The 9,655-nt window shown below is 39.2% G+C and overlaps 1 non-coding gene across 1 annotated transcript; it reads left to right on the top strand.

Annotated features, from left to right (window-relative positions):
- Window positions 1-333: 333 nt before the first annotated feature.
- Window positions 334-515, top strand: LOC125616325. The gene has a single exon (XR_007346951.1). It is a non-coding gene; the product is annotated as a U2 spliceosomal RNA (small nuclear RNA).
- Window positions 516-9,655: the final 9,140 nt, after the last annotated feature.

Below are 9,655 nucleotides of genomic sequence, written 5' to 3' on the forward strand. Positions count from 1 at the left end.
GTTTAAGAGTATAAATTTCACTAAGAAATGGCTTGTTTACCATTCTCCTTTGAATTTCTGCCAGTATTTAGGAATGTCTAGCAGTGTTCAGTTGATCCTCAACTATTATTTGTAGACTGTGTACTTCCATATTGCTGGGACCAGGTTTGTGAAGAAATTATAGGGGCCATGTTGTAGGTCTTATTTCTGAATAAATAAGCACTTTTAAATTTGGCACCCACTTCAACAACAACAAAAATAAAAATATGCATAGTAAAGCATAGGAAAAAACATTTTTTAAAAAATTCTCTTTTAAAAAAAATGTGATTTAAACACACACACACACACACACACTTTGCTTCTTGACCTTTTGGCTAAGATCAAGTGTAGTATCTGTATTTAATATCTGATACAGCCTCTATTTGAGGACAACATATTAAATGGACTTTGGGAGCAGGGAGATAGAATAGGAACTGGTCCATTCTCTCTAAGCATAGGATTGGTGTTGCGGGACCTTCAGAAATGATGCACACCCTCAGGGGACTTAAAACATAAGTAAATAGGTAAACAAAAAGAGGACACATAAAATTTACCATAATACCCGTTTGCAAGTGATTAGTCCAGTATTGTTCCGTATATTCACATTGTTGTGAATATAGTTCTACCATTCTCTCCATCTTGCAAATCTGAAACCATATACCCATTAAACCACAATTCCCTTCTTCATTTTCCCCCAGCACTTGGCCACCACCATTCTGTTTTTTGTTCCTAAGAAGAAAACATTTTTTAAAGGAAACAAAAGAGGAGCATTCTATTATGAATACTTTATCCATTAATTATCATAGGAAGTGGGGGGAAAAAAAAGGAGAGATGTCCCTAGCAAAGGCAGCCGGTCACATGCTGAGTTAATGAGACTGAAACTTGGAGAAACTTGACTCTTGGCTGGAAATCCAGGGATGAATATCAAGCCCATCTAGGAAGCAAGAGGTGGAGTAGTGCGGCAAGGCCAGAGTCAGTTTCTGGATATTAGAGAAAGGCCAAGAACTGAATTAGGGGAGATACCAGAACCACATTCTCAGGGCAAACATAAGACACCAACAAGAAGACAGGAAGAAAAGGAGAAAAGAGATAAATCGAGGGGCAATAAACTTTAAGTCCTTAGGGTGGGTCTCATTGTCAGGGCATCTTTTAAAGAACCTGTCATGAGCCTCGTGGGCCATGCTGCCAAGAGCCTATGGCTTACGCCCCAGGTTGGCTGAAGGAGGAACCCTTCCCACTTCTCCCTTGATGGCTTGGTGCTTATAAGAACTGAGGGTCAGAAATCTTTTCACCTGATTTCACCAGTATAAATGTATTTCTTTGGAGGAGTGAAAGAGAAGTATTGGAAAACATGAAACCAAACAGGATTTGTCTAGGTCCCACCCACTTTTAGATGGGCCTGCTGGGAAAAGAAGGTGCTTAAGGAAAAAAAAGGAAACCCAAAATCCTCTAAAATGAAAATCATGAGCCCTAGATTGTTTTCCAGTTCCACCCAGTCTTTTTATATATGACCTTTGGCTGGTCCAATCTACCGGCCTTTGTTTCCCCTTAGGATCAATTTCCTTGTAATTTTTAAGGACTTTATATATCAAGCTGATTCATTGAATGAAACCAGATATTTTCTTATTCTTGTATGGTGACGATGTTAGTGTTTTAATTTTTTGAAATTGTTCCATGATCTTTTTTTAATATTTATTTTTTAGTTATAGGTGGACACATATCTTTCTTTTATTTCTATGTGGTGCTGAGGATAGAGCCCAGTGCCTCACACGTGCTAGGCGAGCACTCTACCTCTGATCCACAACCCCAGCCCCATGTTCCACAATCATTTTTAAAAGTTAACACTCAATGGTGCTTGTATCTTCAAACTAAGGACAATCCAAACAACAACACAAAATGAACTTTATTAAATCATTTAGCTACTGTAAATAAATCAATCTCTGGACTATGAAATACAGAAGTGGCAAATTTCCTCCTTTGGGAAGTCCATGTGGGCTGAGGGGACTGGAGAGACCTAGAACAGGTGACAGGCTCAGGCAGATAGATGAGAAAGGCACCATTCATTCTGCAGTAAGGGAGCATTTGAAATACAGTGACAAACAGACACAGTCCTTTTGTTCTTGTATAATGAGGGATAAAAAAGCTTATATTTTAATCTGAAATAAAGTCTTAAAAATGATCCCCAAATGAAACAAGATGGTGACACCCCATGAAAAGTTATAGGAAGGTAATAAACAACAACAGTGAGACCCAATGAGAGAAAAGAAATGTCTCAGAATGGAGAATCAAGGTCTATGTAATGAGCAAATGAGGACATGATTTATTAGATGTCTTTGCCAGCTTCTGCTTTTATGTGTAGTCTCCAGTAAGGTGCTCAAGTGGTACAGAGGAGAGGGATCGAATCTAGCCACCTTGACCCCTCTTCTTCCCATCTTGCCTGAAGTCCCCACTTTAGTTTTCTATTCCTGCTGTAACAAATCACTGCAGATTAATGAGCTTACAACAATATGAATTTATCACTTTACTCTTTCAGAATTTGAATACAGGTCTCACTGGGATAAAATCAAAGTGCCACCATAGCTATATCCTTTCTGAGGCTCTTGGGAAGAATTCATTTCCTTTCCTGTTCCAGCTTCCGGAGATGCACCTTCTCTGGCTCCTGGCTCCCTTTCTCCATCTTCAAGAACAGTGAGGTAGCGCCTCCTTGACTCTACTTACTAATTGCATCTCTTTTTCTGATCACAGCTGAGAAAATTTCTTCATTTTTAAGTTAATGATTAGATTGGATACAGTCACATAATCTGGGGCTACTCTCCCCATCTCAAAATCACGTCTGCAAAATCACTTTTGCATGTAAGGTGACATAGTTACTGGGGATTAGGACATGACCATCTTTAAGGGCCACTTTTCTGCCTGCACATAGATGTCATGAGAGCTTTGGGGTTCCTCATGGAAGAATTAAAGCCTATCATGCCCGACAAACTTTCATTCCCTCAGCTGTTCACTGGAGGAACTTTGGAGAAAGTAGTGAAAGGAATTAATTCTCAGTAAAGTTGTAATGGCTGACACAGTCTAGAATCTCTTCTGGTCTTAGATTATAAAATTTAACCAAAAAGAAAACTTTAATGACTTGGATTTCTGACTGTATTCATATCTCCTCCTCCTCCTCCTCCTCCTCAGGGGTACTCAACCACTGAACCACATCCCCAGCCCTTTTTTTGTATTTTATTTAGAGGCAGGGTCTCACTGAGTGGCTTAGTGCTTCACATTTGCTGAGGCTGGCTTGGAATTAGCAATCCTCCTGTCTCAGCCTCTTTAGCCACTGGGATTACAGGCATGCACCACCATGCCCGGCCTAGTATTTACTTCTTGATTTCAATCAGACTGTTATCTTTTGAGTAATTTCATAATGGCATGGAGGAGAGAGAAGATACAATTTAGAGTCTTTCTTCTGCTACAGGGAAGAGGGGTGGGGCGGGGGAGCCTGAAGGACTTTGCTTTGCCTCCCTTAGCCAGTCCATTTTGTTTGGAGCTGAGATGCAAGTCACTTTTGTGGGGCTCTTGCCTTAACATCTAAATAAAGTCTTAAAGTCTATTCTCTCTACAATAGAGAAACTATGAATGAAATGAAAATACCCATTTTGACATTGCCTGATGGTAGGTTTCTTAACATTACAAACGCTCTGATTTTTGATTATTCACCCTATAGAAGCAAGAACATCTGGCTCTCTCTGTTAAGAAACTCAAAGCAATATCAATTCCTTATTGCTGCAGTCTGGCTGGGCACAAAATAACTGAGCCGCCACGAGGCACTTGTAGGTTCAAACAGGAACTCCTTTATTGCCCGAACCCCACCGGCACTCCACACGCACTCCCGGGAACTCTCCCAGCTCCCCACCGGGCTCCGTGCGGAACTCAAAAGTAGTGGGCACCCGAGGCAGCAGGAGCGCCCTATTGCTGACCTGCCCTATTGCTGGAGCCGCCCTATTGCCGGACAGCAAGGGTCTGAATACACAGCCTGTTCCAATCCAGCATCATCCAGTCACAGCAATTATACACAGCTTAACTTAATTATCATCATCTTAATGGCTCGCTGGCGTCACCTCTCAACCACTTCTGGCAAAATGCCATGCGCCATCCCGACTTGGCTGTGGCTCTCAACACCTTATCTTTTCCCCAATTCCATTTTCCAGACCACTTCTACCCACCTCCACATCAGAAGCTGTCTATAGCCCATTTCAGCACCTAACACTGGACTTGGCTTATGGTGTGTGTGCAACAAGGACTGTTGAATAAATGAAAGATTTATTGTTTGGGTGGCTGAGCTGTGATTACTTGGTAGCAGCAGCTACCATTTATTGAGCCCCTACTCACTCTACTAGGTCAGTTATCACACATTTTCTAGGTCTCCTGATTTATCTCTTTCAGCTTCCCAACAATTGATAAGGTTGGTATTGTTGACTCTATATTAAGACCAGAAACTTTTAGAAACTTGCCTATCCTTACAAAACTCAAGGAAGAGAGGAAGAATTCAAAGTGAGATGTGTCTCACACCTAAGCCCAGGGTTCCTTACATTCTACTCTTCCTTCTAATCTTCCTGGTCCAGAGAGAAACCAGGATTTGCTCGAGGTAACAAACCCATAGTCTCAAGACTATAATGGTGGAGTGGAGAGGAGAAAACTAAAGGCCAGGAATAGTCCAGGGCATAATCATAGACAAGGGTGGTTGTGGAATACACCACGTCATGCTCTCTAAGTTAATACCTTAACCATGAAGCAACAATGAGTAGTATACAAAAAGAGCAAGAGGAAGGCTTTTGTCTGTTTGGATTAGTCTCTTTATGGATATTCATTTTTGCTCATGTGCATGATTGTTGGAATAACCGTGTCTGGGTTGGCCTTTTAGAGATCATGCATTGTCACCTGCCCCAGCCACCTCAACTCTGGTTAAATACAATTCAGATTTTTAAAAGCCTAACTCTAACAGAAAATATAACCCAAATCTGGGGGTTCCTGGGATACCTACTTTGAAATTCCTTCTGAAATTTCTTTTTCTTTTTTTTTTTTTTATATCAGGGATTGAACTCAGGAGCACTCAACCACTGAGCCACACCCCCCCAGCCCTTTTTTGTATTTTTTGTTTAGAGACAGGGTCTTGCCAAATTGCTTAGGGCCTTATTAAATTGCTGGCTTTGAACTCGCGATCCTCCTGCCTCAGCTTCCCAAGCTGCTGGGATTACAGGCATGCCCACTGTGCCTGGCTGAAATACCAGTTTTGAAAAAAAATTCTGGACTCCTGCCTTGCTGGTGCTCCCTGCATGTGTTAACAGCAGTGGTGAGCTTGGCTCTTAAGTTCCTGTGTCTTTAGATACCTAGAAGGAAGCTGGGAGAAAGCTGATCAGTCAAGCCGACCCAGAGACCTCGTGAGCTCGCTTGGAGCTGCTTCCTTCCCTATTTTTCCTACGCATACCAGTTCTTTCTTAGAAAAGCTAGGTTTGAATTACATGCCATAATACATCATTTTCCCTTATTCTGTTTAGTATTTGTGTTAAACCCTTAGGAAAACTGCCCCTTGTGAGGAGCTATGTTTTTGTCCTTGGGTTTTCCATTATATTCAGAAAGATCCTTTTTTCCATAGAGTTCATTTTCTTTATTATAGCATTATACTTATACATAATAGTTGGATTCATTTTGACAAAATCATACATGCAAGAAATTTAATTTCACTACCCATCCTCCCTTTATTTTCCTCCTCCTTCCCCCTATTCTTCCTCTACTCTTCCAATCTTCCTTTTGCACCTTTATTTACTTATTTTTTTGATTGGCACTTTCTACATAAAGGTGACATTCCCTTGGCACATTTATATATGCATATAACATGATTGTGTTAAATTCCTGCCATATGCCCTCCCCTTTCCTGTCCTCTCATTCTCTACCTTCTACTCCACTCATTTCCCCCTATATCTTTATGATGGCTAATCCCCTATTACCACCTTCTTTCCCTTGATTTACTCTATCTTCCATAGATGAGAGAAAACATTTGACCCTTGATTTACTGAGTCTGGCTTATTTCCCTTAATAGGATTTTCTCCATTTCCATCCATTTATATGGCAAATGCTGTTATTTCATTCTTTATGGCTGAGTAAAACTCCATTGTGCATATATAACATATTTTCTGTTCATCTATTCATAGCATCTGGGCTGATTCCATAATTTGGCTGTTATAAATCATGCTGCTATAAACACTTAAGTGGCTGTATCATTATACTGTGATAATGTTAGTTCTTTTGGATAAATAGCAACGAGTGGGATAGCTGGGTCATATGGTGATTCCATTCCTAGTTTTTTCAGGAATCTCCATACTGCTTTCAAGAATAGTTGTACTAATTTGCAGTCTTACCAACAATATCCCGTAGAGTTTTTATGACAAATAGACATTGGTTCATACTAAATGACTTGTCAAAGAAATAATTCAATCATGTTAATTTTCATGTGCGATTTATGTACTTTGTTGTAGGAAAGGCAATACATAGTCATATGAACCCTTTTAGTTAAGTATTTAGGGATCCCAAGAAGATACACTGGACGGAAACTAATATTTGTTTCAATAAGCACTTACTGAGATTCTCTTATACACTAGAAACCATGTTAGGCACTAAAGATACAAATGAAAACTGTTTTCCAAAATGATCAGCCAGGACACTATTTGTTTCTCTACAAAATCAACAAATGATGGGCCTTTAATTTCTTGAGGCACACATAAGCAATCACAATTTTCATAAGCACACATGACTATCTGCTTGTTTGTGCAGTAGTCTTATTGATACAATAACTTAGATATAGAGCTCTGGTGATGGTTTCTGAATTCATAGCTAAGCCAATATTTAACTATAAAATAATCAAAAACATAGCAGTATGTTAGAGTCTGTAAATAAGTCAAAAATAACACCTGGCATTTTGCCAGGGGAATGTTAGAGTTCATAAACAAGTCTGGATGGTGCCTGGTATTTGCCAGGGGAATGTTAGAGTTCATAAACAAGTCTGGATGGTGCCTGGCAAAATGCCAGAGGGAGTGGTTTGAGAAGTAACAAAAGCGAGCCATTAAGTGTGGAGATTCCTGATTGGTTGACTGATGTATCTAGTTTATGCTAATTAGATAAGCTGTGTGGAATGTATAAATACTGCTCCTGTCCTGCAATAAACGGCTTCCACTCCTGCTGTATCAATCTACACAAGTTACTCGTCACCCCCCCGGTTATTTTGCTGCAGCCAGACTGTGGCAGCAGTAAAAACTGAACTGGGTTAATTCATGATAATTAATCTCGGGTATTTTTTGAAATGTTATCTGCCTACACAGAAAAAGAAAATAAAGAATCATTTGCCAAGGGAGGAGCAAGCTTGAAGATAAATGGAGCACAGACCTCTCATCTGGATGATGCTTTGCTCTGTTCATATCCATCTGATGCCCTGGGAGCCTTGCTATTTCCTCAACTTAGAATGATGGCTTACATGTTGCCATGAGGTGATAAGTAGAATAGTTTTAGAACAGTGAACATTAGAAGGGCTAGGGAATGGGGTGAGGGAAGATGGAAATCTAGGAAAATTAGTGGAGGCCTAGAAATGAGAAAATGGGGGTAGGAGAGGTAGTAGACGATAGAAAATGAGCCAATGGAGATAAGGAGAGAGAAGGGAACAAAAATAAATAGAGTGATAATGACAAAGACCATGTTTTACAGATAAGAATCAGAGGGAAAAGGGAAGTAGGCAGAGGAGAAAAGAAAAAGGAAAGACATTTAAAAGTGTAAGAGAGGCTTCAAAGAGAGAGTCAAATGCTTATAATACTCTCTCCAATGCTGGTTTCTGGGATCAATATCTATTGCTGCCATAGCCAAGTGACAACAGAGACATGGGCCTGTTAATAAGGGGTCTATTAATAAAATACCAATTCTGAGCAAGGGCACTGCCTCTCAGTTATGTCTGTGAGCCAAGCCAAACAGCTTCATTTCATTAGCTTTTCAGAAAGCCTATCTCTGCCCGGCCGCCATCTTAGCCTTGACTCCTGGCTTCACTTTGAGAAATTGAAGCAACAAGAACTGGTTTTCTAGGCTGGTGGGGTTGAAGCTAAGGTGGACCATGCCTTGCCAAATGCTCCTCTGCTCCTTACCGGGTAGAAATCCAGCCCCACATAGAGAAATTAATAATATTCAGCTTCCCTGACGACCCATTACAGAAATCATCCTCTGCCTCTTCCTTTGAGAACAGAGGTAGAGTGGGTACTCAAGAAATCAGAGTAAGAGATAGAACAAAAGCAAAGGGAACTTTATCATCCCATTTAGCCACTGATCTCTTCTCTGACTCAGAAAAATCCCCCAAGAAATATTGCCTAAAAGGTGTTGCATAGCGTCTTCAGACTGTACATTAGACTGTCAGTGTTAGGGAAACAATGTTACCTATAGGGTTGAGTAGGATATGGCAAAAAATTACCCCCAATTTTATTTCTGCTTAAAAGACTTGACTTTTATTAATATATTTGAAATATAAAATAGAACACAGTAAGTGTTTGGCACATGGTTGTTTTTAATATAATTAATCAAATCATGGACTAAGCTTTGCATAATAGTGTTGCTGAATTATAAGAGAATTGACATCATTCTTAATATTAAATTTTCCCCACCACTGGAAATTCATACATCTCTCCTTGTGAGAACTTCTGAAAGGTCCTGTATACTTTTTTTTAGATATATTCCTAAGTACCTTATTTTTTGTTGCTAATATTTCATTTATAAAACTACATTTTCTGGTTTTGGGGAATGTGAAGACAAATTTTTGCTTTTTGAATAATGATGAGTCTCCTATAGCCTCTCTGAATCCCCTTATTTGTTTTGGGTTTCTGCAGATTTCTTGCAATTTGTATACTTTGAATCATATTATCCATTATAATGACAGTTTTTTTTTTCTTTCTTTCTTTGTCTTTCCTTACTGTGCTGCATAAGATTCCAGTTTAAGTAGTTTGTATTTTCTTGCTTTGTATTTCCATGTTTTAATGGAATGCTTTAAATTTTTCCTGTAATATCTGATGTTTGTTATGGGTTATCTGAAGGACACTGTCAGGATGAGGAAATCACTCTCCAACTTTTCCAAGAGTATTTATCAAATCAGAAATTGTTAAATTTGATCCATTTTCCCTGAATCCATTAAGATAATCATGATTTTTCTTCTATAATGTGGAAAATATATTTAAATTTGAATTGTGGAAAACATATTTAAATAAATGCATTGCTAGATTTGGCTTACTCTGTTTAAAACAAGTTTCTATTTATGAAAATGAAGGAGATTGAAGGATAATTTTTCTTTCATATATTGTACTTTTCTGATTTAGGGGTCAAATTTTACATGAACCTATAACTAAGAGTTGGGGGGGCTTTCTCTCTTAGTGTTTCCTGGAGCAGTTGGATATGAAAGAGATTATCCAATTCATGAACATTTGGTAGAAACAAATGTTCTGGGTAGTGCCATGTGTGTATGTGTGTGTGTGTGTGTGCGCGCGCATGCACACACACACTTGTATGTGAAGAGGTATACTATTCAGGTGTATTATATTTTCCATGAGTCAGTTTTCATAAGTTATTTTCTTCC

Source organism: Marmota marmota, unplaced genomic scaffold (assembly GCF_001458135.2).
Source record: "Marmota marmota marmota unplaced genomic scaffold, marMar, whole genome shotgun sequence".
NCBI classification, from domain to species: Eukaryota; Metazoa; Chordata; class Mammalia; order Rodentia; family Sciuridae; genus Marmota; species Marmota marmota.